At 44.1% G+C, this 17,829-nt stretch overlaps 1 pseudogene; it reads right to left on the reverse strand.

Annotated features, from left to right (window-relative positions):
• Positions 1–1,218: 1,218 nt before the first annotated feature.
• The window catches only part of LOC144769120 (uncharacterized), a 32,604-nt pseudogene continuing 15,993 nt past the window's right edge, over positions 1,219–17,829 (reverse strand).

The raw sequence follows: 17,829 nt of genomic DNA on the forward strand, positions 1-17,829 counted from the left end.
CTATCGCTGTGATTTTGTCCAGCAGGGCATCAGCCAGTCTCTTGGCTGTCTTAACTATCAGGAAAAGGAGGTCTTTCGTACATTTCCAGGAGACCTGACACCAGTCCCCCTTGAACTGAGTGTCCTCAAGCAAAAGTCTAGGAAAAATGTTAACTATGAGACCCTGAGGGGCGATGTTAACTCTCAAGTATTCAGTCATAATTACACCATGGGTGGTTATTCTAAGCCATTCCTTTTTCAGGATGGTGAGTGTCGTCCAATCATCATTTAAGGAGCCTGTGGTGGCTGCCTCTGGTGCTCCGAGGAGTGCGGGTGCTGATCTCAAGGCTTCGGCTATAGCTTCCTCGTCAAAACTAATACCTGGGACATCCTCCATTGTGGGTCCGTCCGCCAGGGAAAATTAGATTTGCGAGGGGTTGATGGTGGGGTGAGAATACAGGAGCGAGGTACACAGGAATGCAAGTCAGTAATTCAGGGTACCTGATGGGCCTCACAGCTATTATCGCTGGAGGTAGCCTAGATAGTTCCGTGGGGGAACCCACGCGAAGATTTTCAACAACGAGAGGAACTCGTGAACGGACGATATTTAGATGGGGTCCAGTGTACGTGTCTAGGACTAGAGCGCACAGAAGGATACAAAGTTCCCCGGGGAGATGGTTTTTTTTTTAAAAAGGTTGTACTTAAGTGGAGAGAGAATCTCATACAGAGTGTTCAATCAAGGAACTGAGAGGTTCCATTGTCGGAATTAGAGAGCCTCACACACCCAGGGCGTTTAGATGTGGAACACACCCTGACCGTAGGGTGTCCAGTGTCATCATTGGCTCACTGCTCCTCGTCAGACCGGCGCTGCAATGTCTGACGGGGTGCTCGGAGGCACCCTTTTAACGGAGGTCTTTTATTCCTTGCCGATGGTGTGTGTGAGTCAGAGGGAAGATGGTGTAGTCGGTGTGGAAATTGTGAATATTAAAAAGGGTAGCCAGTCCACAATAGGATTTATTGGCGTGGCTGCTTCCCTGATTAAAAGGGGGTGAGAGGGGAGCTAGAGACTGTAGGGAGTATCAGAACCTAACTCTACCCCCTGATGTGGTCAACATGTTTCTCGCCGTCCGGCGATTCGTCAGGACCAGAACAGAGTACTACACGTGAAAAAGGGGGGTTCAAACACAAGAGGAAAAACAAACACGAATACAACCTCACTGGGTCGGTTGAATAGAGGGCCTAAGGTCCTGCTCTAGTTATGCGACCTGTGGAATAAAAGGAAAACAGAAGAACAACAACAGGTTCAAACAAATCTCACAATAATGATTAATACTTTGATAAAGTGTTCGGTCACTCTGAGATATATTACTCTCCACATTGTAGGATACAGGGTGCAAAAACGTGCAGGAGGTGCATTAAAACAACTCATTCATAATCGGTTCATTGTAAATACGACTATAATCTCTCAATGGAGAATATTATAAATAAAAAAGCTAAGTAGCCAAATCCATTCATCCAGCACCCCATCCAGGGGAACACCAAGGGAAACAACCCAACAGATTCTTACCCTAAGGGCGATTAAAAGGGCCTCGCAGTCTGCTCCCGTGAGGCCAGCGCTGTCTGGCGATTGTGCCTGTAGGATGTAAAGGAGCAGGGAATGTGGTTGAAATGTCAAGGGTGTGTGATAGGACAAGGGTGCCTGTGAGTAAGGGCTCCCTCACAGAGATAGGTGGATTGAGCCCAGGCACGGTCAAAATATGGGGGCGGGCACGTATTTCATTGTACAGAGCAAATGTCAATTGACTCTACCATTGATCATGGCTGTATGATAATGTCCTAGTAATCTGGTGAGGCAATAGAGGTGGCAAGGCTCCCACAGTCAGAACTAGGTCGGAATGGTGTCAGAAGCGAGCTCACTGCACTCAGCGGCACTATCTATGGTATAGAGTGGCGGACGGTGAATCGCCCAGCAGAGATGTAAAGACAGTCAAAAGATGACTGTGCCTAGAACTGACAGGGAGAGGGAGAGATTGCGTGGGTTGCGGGGTATGGTCCGCGTTCAACTACACGCAAGGGTACTAGGGTGTAGTATACCTTTCAGGACACAGAACGGGTTTACTAGAGGGACAAGGGGTGAGAAGGAGGGGGCGGGGGGAGAGAGAGAGAGGAGGTGAGGCGGGAAGAGAGAACACACAGAGAGCCCTCGCAGGCTTACCTTGGTACGAACGCTGGGACGCAGAGAGACCTACCCCTCACGCTCACGGCACCTGGTCAGGGTGCGGAGCAGCTGGTAGGGGGTCTAAGTGTGGGACGGCATTTAAAGCCCTAGGGCAGTGGTGTCATCTGTCTCGATGGAACGCGCGTCATTACCAAGCGCGTCGGCAGGTTGGAACTCCGGGTTGTGGAGTAGGTTACAAACGTGGCGGCCATGATGGAGTGGTGAGGCGATCAGCGTTGTGCGTTATGCGCATGCGCATTCATGACACCGGATCTAGGGGGTTCAATGTGGAGCAATGGTGATTTTGCGGCGGCCATGATTGAGAGAGCAAAGCTACTACCATCGATTAGCTAACTGTACTGAATATTGCGTATTGCTCTAATGACTGTATTAGGCAAGAGAGTAGCGTACTCAGTAGTCTGCTATGTGGTCTATTAAGTGCGCATTAATTCATGGCTCCTATTTAATTAGTTAAGGTGGTCGGTTTACGGTCCAACCAGGAAACCACATATGTAAGGATGCAGCACGTTACTCAAGGTTAAATGGGGGGATGGGGAAGGGAAGGGGGAAGGGGAATGGGGCAGGGTGCAAGGTTAAATTAGCTAGGAAATGGGAATTAGGTCGCCACTCCTCCCTCAGGTCTACTCACGTGAGGAGGGCATCGATACAGGGTGTGCCAGGGGTAGAAAGTGGTTCATCTAGACACGGCGGCCCAGGGGACTGAATCATTGAGTCCTACTGTGTCCAGCTGTAGGCGATGCACCCATCTCTGTTCCAATTTAAATAATGTCTGTCTGGACATACCTGGTTGGGACTCAAGCACTAACCACTGGAGACTGTCTGCAGAGTGGTTGTGTTGTTGGTAGTGTTCGTACAGTCTCGTGTGGGCCCTGGAGCACCTTATGTTACTCTTGTGCTCCGTTATTCTCAATTTCACCTGTCTCATGGTCATACCTACATATAGTTTATCACAGGGGCAGATCAGTAGGTAAATGCATTTCGTGCTAAGACAGTTAGTGTGTTTATTGAGTTTCCAAGTGAAAGAGTCCGTAAGTCTGATCTCTTTACATTGTCTGGACTGGGGACATACTGCACAGCCACCGCACGGGTAGTGTCCGACTACTGGGTGGAGGTGCCATAATGTTTGTTGCCCACTAATATTTTGTTTCTTAGGGCGTGTGTGTATCAAAGAATCTTTGAGGTTTGCTGTACGTTTGAAGGCGAACCTGGGTTTGGGTAGTATGGTGCCTCCTGCGTTTAGGATGCCCCAGTGTTTGTTAACGGTCTTTTTGATGAAGTTGGAATTCCTGGTAAAGCTGGTGACACAGGTAATCAAATCATCACGTTCTTTCTGGTGTACTTCAAGAAGGGCCTCTCTATGGTTGTTGAGTGCTCTCTTATTGGAGTCCCTTATTATTTTCTTGGGGTACCCTCTCTCCATCAATTTGTGTTGTAGGGTGTTAGCCTCTTGTCTATAGTCATCCCTAGAGGTACAATTTCTTCGTACCCGCAAGAATTGGCCGAAGGGTAAATTCTCGCGTAACGCTCTTGGGTGATGGCTATTAAACAGGAGGAGGCTATTTCTGTCAGTGTTCTTCCGGAAGAGGGTAGTGCTCAGTCCGGTTGTGTCTAGCCGTATCGTGAGGTCTAGGAAAGGGAGGGTCGTCGCAGACATAGTGCCTGTAAATTTGAGGTATGGATTCTGTTGATTGATCCATGTACAGAATTGAGTGCAAGAATCCCGATCACCTTTCCATAGTATCAGGATGTCGTCGATGTAACGACGCCACAGTGTCAGATTTGAAAAGAAAAAAAAAAAAAAAAAAGGCCCTTGACTGGACCACGTCCTTCCTCTCCGGCAGAACCCAGAGCGTCTGCCTCCCGCCCTTCTGATCCAAGGCCACCGACATCATCTGCGGCATCCCCCAGGGCTCATCTCACAGCCCGACGCTGTTCAACGTCTGCATGGCCCCCCTCGCACAAGTGGCCCGCCAACATGACCTCAACATTATCTCCTATGCCGACGACACCCAGCTCATCCTCTCCCTCACCAAGGACCCACGCACCGCCAAAACCAACCTCCAAGAGGGAATGAAGGCCGTCGCCGACTGGATGCAGAACAGCCGTCTGAAGCTGAACTCGTACAAGACGGAGGTACTCATCCTCAGACCCACCCCCTCAGCCTGGGACGACTCCTGGTGGCCGACCACACTGGGAACAGCACCGACACCCACCGACCATGCACGTGTTGCAGCGCTACTCCGGCAATGTTTTCTAAAACCATATCACCTTTCCCTGAAGTACCAATTCATACATTACTCATCAGTGGGGCCCATGACACTGCGAGTCACTCATGCACACTTTGATTCTACTTCATGGATTGGTGAGACTCAAAGGAGAGCTGCTGGATCATAGCGGAGTGTCTAAATCAAAACTAAATATCTATACTATTTACACCTGCAGTTTAATGAATTTCTAAATGGTTTATCAATGAGATATTTATTCAGACACACCACCATTATGGTCAATGGATCTGCTAGTAAAAATTAGGTCAAGGAAAATACAAGACCAGCTTAATTCTCCATTTATCCAATTTTTATTCAAAGCAGAGTATAGCATGTCTGACAGTTAATTTGCTTTATTTATTTCTTTATTCGAAAATAACCTTCCAAGAGTAAAAGTTTTATCCCAAACACTTATATTCATTTATTTCAAAGATTCAGAAATAGACATTATCAATTATAGGTTATAAGACACGAGTATTAGAAAAGGACAAATAGTTCCCAAAGTTCATTTTCTCCTAACTTCCCTAACTAATAACCTCAACTAAAACTCAGTTCTCATTCAAAGAAAAATAGAAAATGTATTCCAACTCTTACATCTCAGGAAAATCAGCATCCCAACTGCATCTCAGGAGGAAATCGAAAGAGAGTTTTTTCTTAAGAAAAGTCACGTCTTTGTATACCCTATTTCACTAACTTTATCTATCTACAAAAGTAACTGTCAGTGCAAACTCAAGTCCTGATTGGACAATTTGGGGGTGCATGAGCATCACCTCATCTTTCTAATATTCATTTTCTGTAGAATCAGCTGAAATTAAAGAGTTCTTTGTTTAAAGAATGTGCGGCCTAGTCACGTCCTCAACTAGCAATATTGAGTACATTTCCCACGATTTACAATAGAGACGTCCATATTTGTTGGCAGTCATCTGAATTTTCGGGGCATGTTTTCCTTGAACCTCTCTGTTCAGGCACAGGGAGCTCACATTCAATCTTGGTTCCGGCTGCACATGCGCAATACATCTTTCTTTCGGAGTTTACAGAAAACGTCCATTTTAATTTAGGCCTCACAGGCCAGAACGGGAACTATCATAGAAACAAACACAAATAAATGTTGACTATTGAAATATAACCCTTCTGTTTACCTCCCCCCATACTAAGGTTTTGCCTGTTAGTTGTTAACTGGCAAATAAGCAACACATATGCATGGTATGCTTACCTGTCTTCATGTTTTTGCCACGAAATACATAAACAGAAAGCACATTTATGCCGCTTTCAATTAATTTAAAGCCTTTGCATTAGTAAACACCATGACAACATTACTAAATTAGTCAGTTATATTTTTCCACGCAAGCAGATTAATATTCCCAATTGTATTTATTTGTGCATTCTTTACTACGTTGATTTGTATACCAAACCACACAATTAATAAAGGTTACAGTTATGAGGAAATGACTTCACGAGGGGTATACAAAATTTTGTTTCTTCACCTCGCTCCATCACACGCAACCTAGGATTCATCCTCGACTCCTCCCTCTCCATGTCTAAACAGGTCAACGCCGTCCCCTCCTCCTGCTACAATACCCTCCGCATGCTCCGCAGGATTTACAAGTGGATTCCAACCGAAACAAGAAGAACGGTGACACAGGCCCTCGTCAGCAGCAGACTGGACTGTGGCAATGCACTCTATCCCAGCCAAACACCTACGATGACTACAATGCATCCAAAACACCTCCGCCCGACTGATCGTCAATGTCCCCCGCCGCAGCCACATCACCCCCCACCTGAGAGACCTACACTGGCTCCCAGTTGACAAGAAGATCACCTACAAGCTACTCACCCATGCACACAAAGCACTCCACAAGACCGGACCAGCCTACCTAAACAGCAGACTCAACTTCTACACCCCGACTCACCAGCTCCGCTCCGCCTGCCTCGCCCTCGCCGATGTCCCCCTCATCCAACAAACAACCTCCGGCAGCAGATCATTCTCTTACCTCGCCGCCAAGACCTGGAATACCCTCCCTACCCACCTACGTCAGACCCGATACCTACTCGCCTTCAGAAGACTCCTCAAGACCTGGCTCTTCGAGCAGTAGCGGCACCCCTGCCTCCCCTCAGCGCCTTGAGACCCTCACGGGTAAGTAGAGCGCTTTACAAGTATTCTGATTGATTGATTGACGTTATTAAGATTGAAGCTAGAACTTTGGATTTAATTTAATTTACATTTCAGACTTTTTGTTGCAAACTTATGCAAAAGAATGTTGTCAATTTATGTTGATGATGATTAAAACACATATGTTAAAATAATGTACAATGTATGATTGATGAAAACATTATTTTTGTGAATTTTGTTTGCCAGAATGAACAAATTTTGTTGATGATATGAAAAGTGAATTTACGCTGTGGAACATGTTGACGAGTGAAGAATCACTTGTTTATGCTGTTACTTCTTTACTGAACCCATGCAAAACATCAGGTGCCTCGCTCAAAATGGATTTGTAGCTCCCAAATTGTGAGCATGATCTTAGGATATAAAACACTTCTGCAGCCAGACCCTACAATTAACCTGCTCTAGATTAGGGGACAGTTAGTGTTGACTGACAGCCAAAGCCAAACAGCATGGTCCAGCAACTTACAGGCACCTACTCCATAATGCAATCGTGTGCTGCTCCAGGTAGTGGTATTATGCGAAATGATGGGGCGTCCTGCATGATATGTTAATTTAGGATACAGTCTAGCTATTAGCCTGCAACCACCTTGACAAATAATATTTGGTTTCACAGAGAGGGAGTGGTTCTCTCCTGCAGAGCCCAATATTTGAATGAGAAGGGGGCCCACAATGTCAGTGACAATTTGGGACTTGCCTGATGCCCAGGTCTTGTGCCATCAATTTGAATTACAGGGGGTATCAGAGCCTTTGTTATCATGGGTGCAGATGGGGTTTAACACGGCAGAGATTTAAGCTGTTAGGTTGACTTTTTCCGGTTCAGCATGCACCAAAAATGTCTTAACACAGGATCTGGTGGTGTTCTGTATAGTTACAAATGTCTGGTCCCTTAATTTCGATGGCAGTGTAGTTGGGCCTTCTGCCAGCATCTTGGCCCTCAGTTTTAATTACAGTGTGATCTGTCCTGCCGTCAGTGCCTAGTACCTCAGTAGCTGGATCCTTGACTGTAATGAAAGAACGGTCCTGACCCTTTGTCATTGTCTGTGGCCTTTAGGTTTGACCACTTTGACCTTCAGTGCTTCTGATAGTGTCTGAAGCCTGTGCAATGGATAATCACAGAGTGGTGATAGGATTTCAATGTTGATCAGTATAAACTGCAAAATTGTGAATTTGGTTTTATTCATATGCAGATACAATAACATGAAGTGCATCTTTGTGGAAAGGGAAGGAAAGTGCCACATTTGGAAATTGCTCTCACACAAGAGCGATGAATGCACATGGGGTGTTAGCTTGGTCCTGCTCAGGGTTAGGTTAATGTTAGTGATATTTAGAGCGTGCTAATACTAACAGGGATCTTGGCGCTAGTGTCAGTGAACCATTGTAGAGGATAGTGTGAAGGCAAGGATATACATTCAATCAGAGGCTGAGAAATGTTTGAATAAATTAGGAATATTTTTAGGTCAGAGGGCTAAACAGACAGGTCTTCAGTTCCTTCCTGAACTTCAAGAGATTAGGCTGAGTTCTTAGGTGGTTGGGCAAAGAGTTCTACCATTTGGAGGCAAAGTAGGAAAAACTTCTACCACCCCAATGAACTTTTTTCATTCTGGGAACAAGGACTTTCCTGGCATTGCTGGATGGAGAGTTCCATTTAAAGATATTTTGAAGGAAACAAGGGCCAATTTGGTGCAGGGCCTTATGGACCCAAATCAAGGCCTTAAACTTTATTTGTGCCCTGATGGGAAGACAATGAAAATCTCTGATGGCTTGAGCCTCTGGGCTAAATTTTGAAAAATGTAACAATAGTCTCAAACAGAGAAAAGCAGCTAGTCAGGCAATGAGGGGCGCTCACCGATTGTCGGGACAGGTAATATGCTACTAATATAATATTGTGGTGCTCTAGAACAAAAGTTGGCTACTATGTAACCTCAAAACATAACCCCTACACTGGGGTAAATGTAATCATACACGAAAGAAGAGTCCTGAGCACTTAAAAATAAGTCATTGGATTTCTGAAGTATGAGAAATTCAAATTTTCTTTATTCTGTTTTCATCCCGTGGTTCATCAGACGTTAGATACAAGAAAAATGCGGTCAAGAACAGAACAGCCAACACGTGTTTCGTCATACGGTGTACATGCCTTCGACATCCTCCTTTTTGTAAAAGACAATGGTTTATATAAGGCCACTCGGTCCTGGTAGAGATAGATATTTACAGAGAAGTGAATCAATCAGTTATCCTATGGCATGAGGCACTTTTTTTTGGAAAAAATTTATAGGAAGGGACACATGTGAACAGTGTAAGGAAGTTTGTTTATTTAACAAAATGTAACAATATCATTACAAACGAATTATAGATCCAGTGCTCACAATTTAGTGAAAAGGAATGTGATGTGGTGAGAGAAGACAATTTTAAAAGCATACATCGCATTGACAACAAGAGCAAAAACTCCTTACAAAATTAATTCAAGAAATGAATGAGTTTAGTTGTAGAAAGGTCGATGGCGTTTTGATCTCAACAATTTGAGATCTTCATCAGGACAGAATTGTGAGCATGTGATATCTATAGGGTAAAAACAATGCAAGGTTCAAAATCCTTGAAGTGGTCCCAAAATAATGTTAATAAACAATGTTTAACATTTCCATGCTCGACAATTGAGAGCAGCTATATAGAATAATCATGCCAGAAAGGACAGAATAAGAATTCTTCAAGGTATAAATGGGGAAATCACATGAGACAACCAAAAAGGTTATAGAGATATAGAATATTAAGAAAGAAAGGGTCTCAGCGGCATGATTAGTGTCTGATTCGACTATATAAGAGTGAATCAAATGAGACCAAGGTGAAGGGGGTCTTCCTCAGGGCTGCACATGTGTACTGTGCAGAGTGAGTTCAAGAGAAGCCAGTATGACAATCGCAATTTTAGGCATCAGTCTTATCCTGCAACCTTCATCAGTCTACACATCAGCTCTTAGTGATATAATAGTAACAAATGTGCCAGTTCCAGTTCTCAAAATGTATCCGGTCCAAAGCATCCCTTGTCGGAAGTACTCCCAGCAACAAGTAACTTTGTTACTTGAATGCTTTGGACCGGGTATATTTTGAGAACTGGCATGTTTTGTTCAACAATAGTCTACCTTCTGCATTTTGAAGTATCTGCAATTTGTAAGACAAATGTAAGAGCCTACATATCATGCATTGCAGTAGTCTATTTTAAGAGCTAATCAATGCCAGAATTACTGTTTTTCTTAACTCTATGAGGGATGAAGGGAAGAATATATTTTTTACAATTCTTAACATCAGAAAGCAGGAGGATGTTACCTGCTTTGAGTGCTCTATGAAAGCTAACTTAGTATGAAAGATGACCCCAAAGTTTCTTACCTTCTGTACTGGGAGTGGAAGGAGGCCAAGATTGGGGGCCACCAGGAGCTGTTCCAAAAGGAGGTATCATTACCAAATAGTACTCTGCATCCAGTTAGCTATGCAGCCCAAACAAGTATTGAAATGTGAGGCCACTTTTTCATGGTTTGACGAGACAGATACCACTAGTTGGTATCGTTCGGCATACGAGAATACCGAGAACCTACAAGTGGGGTAATGTAGGCATTAAACAATGTTGGACTTAATGATGATCCCTACAGGACACTGAAGGTAAGCATTAAGGGAGGTAGAGGTATATTTTTCCAAAGCCACTACTTGCTCTCTGCTAGAAAAGAACAACCTAATCAGTTTGAGAGCTGTGCTTTTAATAACTATCCTTTCAAGACAGATGTCCAAGACCTGTGTCAATTGCCGCCGACAGATCCAGCAGGATCAGGGCCGCATTTTCACCTCTATCGATAATGACGGATCTCTTTAGTGGCCGCCAATATGGCAAATTCAGTACAATGTTTAAGTCTAAACACATGCTGTGCAGGGTCAAGCCAATTGGAGGTTTTGAAGAAGGTAGTAATGTCCTGATTTATGGCCATTTCTAAGAGTTTAGCAGGAAGAGGAAAGCACAATATAGGCCTATATTTCTTTACCTGTAAGGGGTCAAGGGAGGGTTTCTTTATAAGTGGCAGTATGGATACCTTCTTCCAGGCCTCAAGGAAACAGCCAGATTCAAGAATCTTGTTTAACAACAAAATTAAAGGGGTAGAGATGGTTTCTGAAACCTGATGCAATACATGGGGTGGGCAAGAGTCCATAGGAGCTCACAATATAGTAGTTTTAATGAGAGTAGCTACCTTCTCTTCAATGAGTGGAGTAAATGTGCTCAGTACTTGAGGAAAATCAGATAGTGTGTCCCTCTGCTGTTACTGTCCTTACGAGAGAAATTGTATTATTTGGTGATGTCTTAAAATCCAGGAATATTTTATTTACCTTGGTAAAAACAGAAATGATCTGTTTTATCACATGGCTTTTGTTTGGGGGTAACTACATTTTTAACCGTTTTAGATTGCTCCTAAGTGGAGTTCTCCGTTGCACTAATCTTACCGATAAAAAGTGTAGGTTTAGTTGCCTCTATCTGTATTTTATAGTTTTTTATCGTATTTTTATATTTTAAATGGTGCCTGCAGTTCCTTTTACATTTACTGAGCTATTGAGAATACCATGGCGCTGATGGTTTGACCTTATTTTCAAAGGTTCTTATTGGGAGGATGCTGCACCAACCCACACATAAATGACAGCCTCTTGTCTGCCTCATCAACTCCCCCTCCTCATTAATTGAAGGTTCAGATTCACGCAACAGATTGTTAAATTTAGCGTTGCAAATTGTATCCAGAAGTGCTGCTGTAACTTCGAGATAACAGATTTCTGAAGTGGACTGGGTAATTTAAACATAAAGGCTCTATGGTCCGTCCAAACCATGATATGATGGCTGGGTAATGTCACCTGTGCTTTCATTGGTTGATATTAAAAGGAGTGTTCACCCAAAAAATAGCATTATGTCTGTGGTTTTATAGGCCTTAAATCCTGTGTTATGTTGGTTTGTGTAATACGCAGCTGTGACTCTGAACTGTTTTAAAGGAATAACTTAATTATTATGGCTCCCTCACATCCTGCAAAAGTAGTCCTAAGAATACTTGGAAGAAAATGCTGATGGCGGGGCAAAACAGTGTCAAGGGCTTAGGAAAGACAACTACATTTATTTCGGTAATGGTCTTTCAATTGAACAATTGCAATGCCTTGAAACCTACAGTCACTTTAAAGGAATAGGTTTGCCCCCATAATAACCCTTTAGGTCGCCTTCATTAGTATGCCTGAGGACAAAAATGCTCTGCAGTGAAGACAGAATCTTAAAACTCAAAATTGTTTCTTGTTCCGAAGATTTGATTAGGGAATTATGTTAGTAGGTATTAAGCGTACATCATTTATGCTTTAAAATGTGCTTTAAAAGGCTCTACTATGCTCTGCTTTTGAGGATTTTCAAAAATCTGCAATATGTTGCACGTGCGTCAGTAGTTAATTAAAAATAGTAAAGCAAGAGATTATTGATAAATTTACTCGATGCATAGTAGAAAACTGTTTTCTGTAGACTTTAACACTGTGTAAAGGAAACAACAGTTCTTTACAATGGGGCTGCCTTCTGTACGGCTTTGAATTCTTCTGCCAACTTAAGAATGATGGGCAGAAAGAAATATACAGTTTTGATGATGTCACATGGTACATATGCAGGGTAAAGGAGCAATTTTCTATGGAAAATACTAGATTTGAATAACCAGTTCTAGTTGGACAAGGCATCCCAGAGGTTTGTCCGGTGTCTGTTCGCGGTGCCATTTCTTCTCTAGCTTGCGGCAGGTTTTTGCTTGGAGGCCTGGAGATCTTCAGTGAACCAGGTGGCTTTCTTGCTGGTGTTTCTGTTGGACGGTTTCTTGATCGGGCGAGGGTGAGGGTGTTGGTGCAGTCGTCTATCCATTGTCTGAGGTTGCGGGCAGCGGTGTCGGGGTCGGTGGGATCGGCGGGTGATCCCTGGACGAGGGTGGTGGTTAGCTGGCCTTCGGTGACTTTGCTCCAGCAGCGGTGGGGGATCTGTTGGGTGCGGTGGTGCGTGGTGGGTTTCCGGAAGTTGAAGTGGATGCAGCGATGGTCAGTCCAGCGGAGTTCGGTGATGTGGTTGAAGGAGATGTGGGAGCTTGCGAGAAGATGGGGTCAAGCGTGTGGTCAGCATAACGGGTGGGTGAGGTGATGAGTTGTCTGAGTTCGAGGTTGTCGATCAGGGTGGTGGCGTTGCAGTCGTTGTTGATCTCGAGGTGGAAGTTTAGGTCTCCGAGCAGTATGTAGTCTGTGGAGGCGAGGGCGTGTGTACTGACAAGGTCGGTGATGGAGTCGCTGAACCAGGGCCGGCCGAAGGCATGTGCAAGCTGTGCACCTGCACAGGGCCGCCAAACCCCAGCGGCCGCCACGCCAATATATATCCTTAGATACATATTTGCGTGGCGGCCCCTGGCAGGGATTTGGCGGCCTCGGGCCCCCTACCTACACCCCCTGCTCAGGGCCTCCGTGAACCTAGAGCCGGCCCTGGCTGAACTGTAGTCGGGGTCCAGGGGGTCTGTAGACGAGGGTTCCTCTGAGGGTGGTGTTGGGATCTGTGTGGATCTGGAAGTGCAGGTGTTTGGCGGCGCTGAGGGTGTCGTCGTTGTTGGTCGAGACTCTGAGAGTGTTCCTGTGGACGATGGCGATTCCTCCTTCATCCATTGGTTCTGTCCCTGCGGGTGATTTTGTAGCTATCCGGATGGCTATGGCGATGTCGGGTGATGAGGAGAGGTTCAGCTAGGTCTCCGTCAGGAAGGCGACGTCTGGGGAGGTTGAGTCCAGTAGGTCCCAGAGTTCAATGGCCTGTCTGCGGGCAGAGCGGGTGTTAAGAAGAATGCATCTGAGGTGGTTGAGTTCTTTCACGGTGGGTAGCTTGGTGGATCGGATGCTGGTAAAGCTGCAGTTCTGGCATGAGAAGGGTCCTTGGGTGCGCTTCGGGCGGCCAGGAAGCAGGCGTGTGATCTTCCGGTGTTGAGTGCGAGGATGGTGCTGGCGACGTAGCAGTGTCAGGCGTCGTGGTGTTCTCAGGAGCCAGGGGTTCTGGTGCTAGGCGCGGTCCAGGCGCGAATGGGTGCAGACGGGCTTGCCTTTGGCACCCCAGTGGCGTGCCCGCTGCACGGGTCCGCTGCGCGACCGCACATATGAAGGGGAGGGGGGTGAGAGCAGAGGCAGGGAGGCGGGAAGCTGACTTGAACCCTTCACAGCGTAGATCTCAGTCCTGGCGGCAGAGCAGCTGGGGGAAGTCCTGGTGAGGAGGAGCTGCTGGGGAGAGTGCTGACTATATATATATATATATATATATATATATATATATATATATATATATATATATATATATATATATATATATATATATATATATATATATATATATATATTCAAAAATTCTGCTTAACGCCGTTCACCATTCCAGATAAAGTAGGCAGGCACGGACCACGTTTCAGTGCTAAATCTTTTGTTTATTTTTTGACGGCCATGGCGCGTTTCGGTCCTCCTGGACCTTGATCACATGACAACGCTCATCAGCTTTTTTACCCCTTTTAAAGTGACAGTGCAAGTTGGTGAAAATCGTGGTTACCGCCTTATAGACAGTGAAAACATACTATTGGTGGCAAACCATCTTATTGTACATTTTAACACATTTCTTTATAACACGTTTGAGCTATTTTGGCGTTCTCTGTCTGCTTATATATGATCAAAAGGCACTTAGTCCATTTGTATCTAACAATTCCATAAATACAAATAAATATTTGTTAATAAATATATACATATTAAATACCTTAGCAGCAATGCATACATGGAAATATGAAATATGAATCAATGATTAGCATTTGTAAACCATGGTCCATAAAAAATTTTAAAATTGCTAAAACAATTAATATGTTTTAACAAAGTGTAAAACATTATTATATTCCAAGTAAAATTGATTTTTAAATTCTTGCATAATGCAGTTTGTTAAAAATTGTCCAATTTGGTTTGTCATCATAAATTTGTATCCTGTCATAGGCTGTCCCCTTATATATATATTTCTTCAAGGCATGTAGATATGAAGCTAAGAATAGTAAGCTAAGAATAGTAAATATACACTTAACTATTTGCCCATAACTTCTCTTTTTTTGGTTCTCGATATTTTGACACGATATTCTGTCCACACCTTATTTTTGATTCCGTTATTCTGTCAATAAACCATGAAATGTGGATACATTCTGCAGGGATGCTTTGATCTGAAAGGTTTTTCGACTCAAACATCCTGGTAAGATTGACAAACACACAATCGCTCTCACACGTTTCACTTAACTAAGCTCATTTTTCATTTATGGCCTGATTATGATTTTGGCCTATGGATGCCACTTGTGCCAGGGAGGCAGTGGTGCCATCATTAATGAATGGAAGTTTACCGCGCACAAAGTTTTCTGCCTTTATGGCAGGACCTGTGAAGAGAAGGTCTACCCCGAGGGAGGTGCCACTGCAGAGGAGAAAAGAAAAGATCAAGCAGAAATGAATTTATCCCATGCTTATAACAGAGTGTGGATTTTTTCAGTTTATATGCACACTAAAAAGGTATTAGCAAAGTGGGTTTACATAGTACCGCTGTGACATGCCTTCCTAACATGGTGGGTGTCATACACCTACAACGTTTAAGGACATGCCACATTTTTATGACAGACCACCGTTCTTTTGTTATAGCAGTGTTGTACAGTTGAGTGAGGTAGAGTACACTAGAGTGTGGTACAGTGTGCAGTCTAGTGGCAAATAGTGTTGTCGAGTGTAGTGCCATAGAGTGCCGTTCAGTGAAGCAGTGTACACTAGAGTGGCAAAATCACCAAACATAACAGCAGACAATTCGCCCTAAATGGGGCGACCAATGCACCGCCATTGTGTGAACTAAATATGTCCTATTTTGTTTTCTTTTATATCTTTAACTGAGGTAGACTTTTACACCTTAGCCCCTACACACTAATATTATAATCGTTTACACTAGCCACAATGTTTTATTTTGTTTAGTTGCTCTGTTTTTCCTTTTTTTATTTTCAGTCTGAGTTACAGACAAAATCATAACAATTTCAGTTGTGTGGTTAGGCATTCTACAGCTAAATTGTGCTTAATTATAAAGAGGCAACTGTCAAAATATTAGTTTTGATTAGTTTTTAGTGCTTCTTTGGGTTCATTTTCTTTATTGGTACATCTGTTATCCTTTGAGCAGCAGGTGTAATATTCTGTTATGCATGATTGATTTATGCATATGCATTTCTGATTTTAATGTGTGTTCGGAATTTGAAAGGGAATTTTGTTTAATGTATTCATCCCGAAGTGTTTTTGTTGTAATAAACTGTAATTGTTCTTTGATTGCTTTTTCGTCAACCATTGTTTTTTTAAAGAATTAATAGCCTAATATAGGTGCATCTGAGATGCAATTGTCTTCAGACAAAAGCAGTTTAATTTCAGTCCTGTATATCACATAACAGTTCACTCAGTACTGTCTTTCATTGATAAAGAACCTTTAAAAGCACTGTCAGAGAGTCACTTTTATTATAGTGGCTCTCATTACGAATGACCCATTTTTTTATACCTGCACAAATGACTGTTTGCACTAAGTTTTATGGTATTTATCAGACCCTCACAATTTTCGAAAGGAAAACCTCACTATATGCGGATTTCGGTGGGCAAAGCAACAACATCTGCATGTCATGCCCCATTTAAAAGGGTCCAATTTAAAAAATCATCACAACTTTTAAATTCTGATCCCCAGTGAGGACAGGTGATTGGAGCAGATGTGGGGGTGGACCAGGCACACACACACACACACACACACACACACACACACACACAAACAAACATACATACTCACACTCACCAATCTCAAAGAACACCACCCGTACATTCCTGAGCAATGTGAGCATGCACAAATACACCCATCATTCTCAAGCACATACACACGAACACTCCTATTCACAGTACGCACTAATTCACATACGTTCACACACAAACACATGCACACATGCACCAAACAATTTTTTTTAAACGTACTGGTCTGCAAAGGTGATCTCAGGTGGCGGGAGGAAAGTCTCTGAGAGAGTCCACTGCGCCTAGGGAGCCACTCACTGCTGAGGTATGGTATGGCACCCCTTCCCAAAGCACTCCCTCTCCCCTTTTTGGGGAAGGATGCAGTATGTCGATCTTGGAGTCTCAGAGACCCCTCTGAGAGAGTCCACTGCGTTAAGGGAGCCTCCCGCAACAGAGATAGGGAAGCGATATCACTTCCCCTGGGATCACAGCTTACTGGACTTTGGACGTTGCTTTGACTCGTCTACCGGTTTGTGTCCCCGTCGCCCTTCCCCTCCTCTTTCCATGCGGTGTCCTTCACTCTCCCCTCCTCTTTCCTGCCTTCATTACCTATCTACTTTCCCAGCTCCTTCCCCCCCTCCCCTGAATCTTCCCCTTGCCTGCTTTTCCCCGTACGTATTTGTGCTTATTGTTTATCTTGACCTTACAAGTAACTATGTTGCCATGCTCTAATAACTGTGTAACCTTTGTAACAATGTAACCTGTAACTATGATCTGCTGCTCTTGTAAAGCGCTCTGAAACCTTCGGGTCTAGCCAGCGCTTTATAAAACCTTTAAAATAAATAAATTCCTGGAGGGTTGCGACTGCCACCTCCTCTCATTGGCTTACCTAGGGTCAGCCAGTGAGAGGAGGCGGCAGTCCCTTACTCATCACAGAGTGGGATGGAGTCAGGGAGAGATGCTGACCACACCCACTCTGTGATGAGGTGTCACTGATGGATACTCGGCCCTGGCACTTTAGGGTTTAAAGCGAAAGTGCCCAAGTCAGAGTCTATCAGTGACATCAGTAGCGGTCGGTGGTGGGAGTAGCTGTCGGGCGGTGATGTGGGGAGTGGGAGGGGCAGGGTGGGGGGTAGTAATCTATGGATTACGGAGGATTACAGGTAAGTAAACATATAAATAAATAATACGAATTTCGTTGCGTGCACTGCATTGCATTTGGGATGCAGTACATGCGGCGAAATTCATTTTATGTATTTTTATGTTTACTTACCTGTAATCCTCCGTAATCCATAGATTACTACCCCCCACCCTGCCCCTCCCCCTCCCCACGGCACCGCCCGGCAGCTACTCCCACCACCGACCACAACTGAGTGACATGC

This window comes from Lissotriton helveticus, chromosome 7 (assembly GCF_964261635.1).
Source record: "Lissotriton helveticus chromosome 7, aLisHel1.1, whole genome shotgun sequence".
NCBI classification, from domain to species: domain Eukaryota; kingdom Metazoa; phylum Chordata; class Amphibia; order Caudata; family Salamandridae; genus Lissotriton; species Lissotriton helveticus.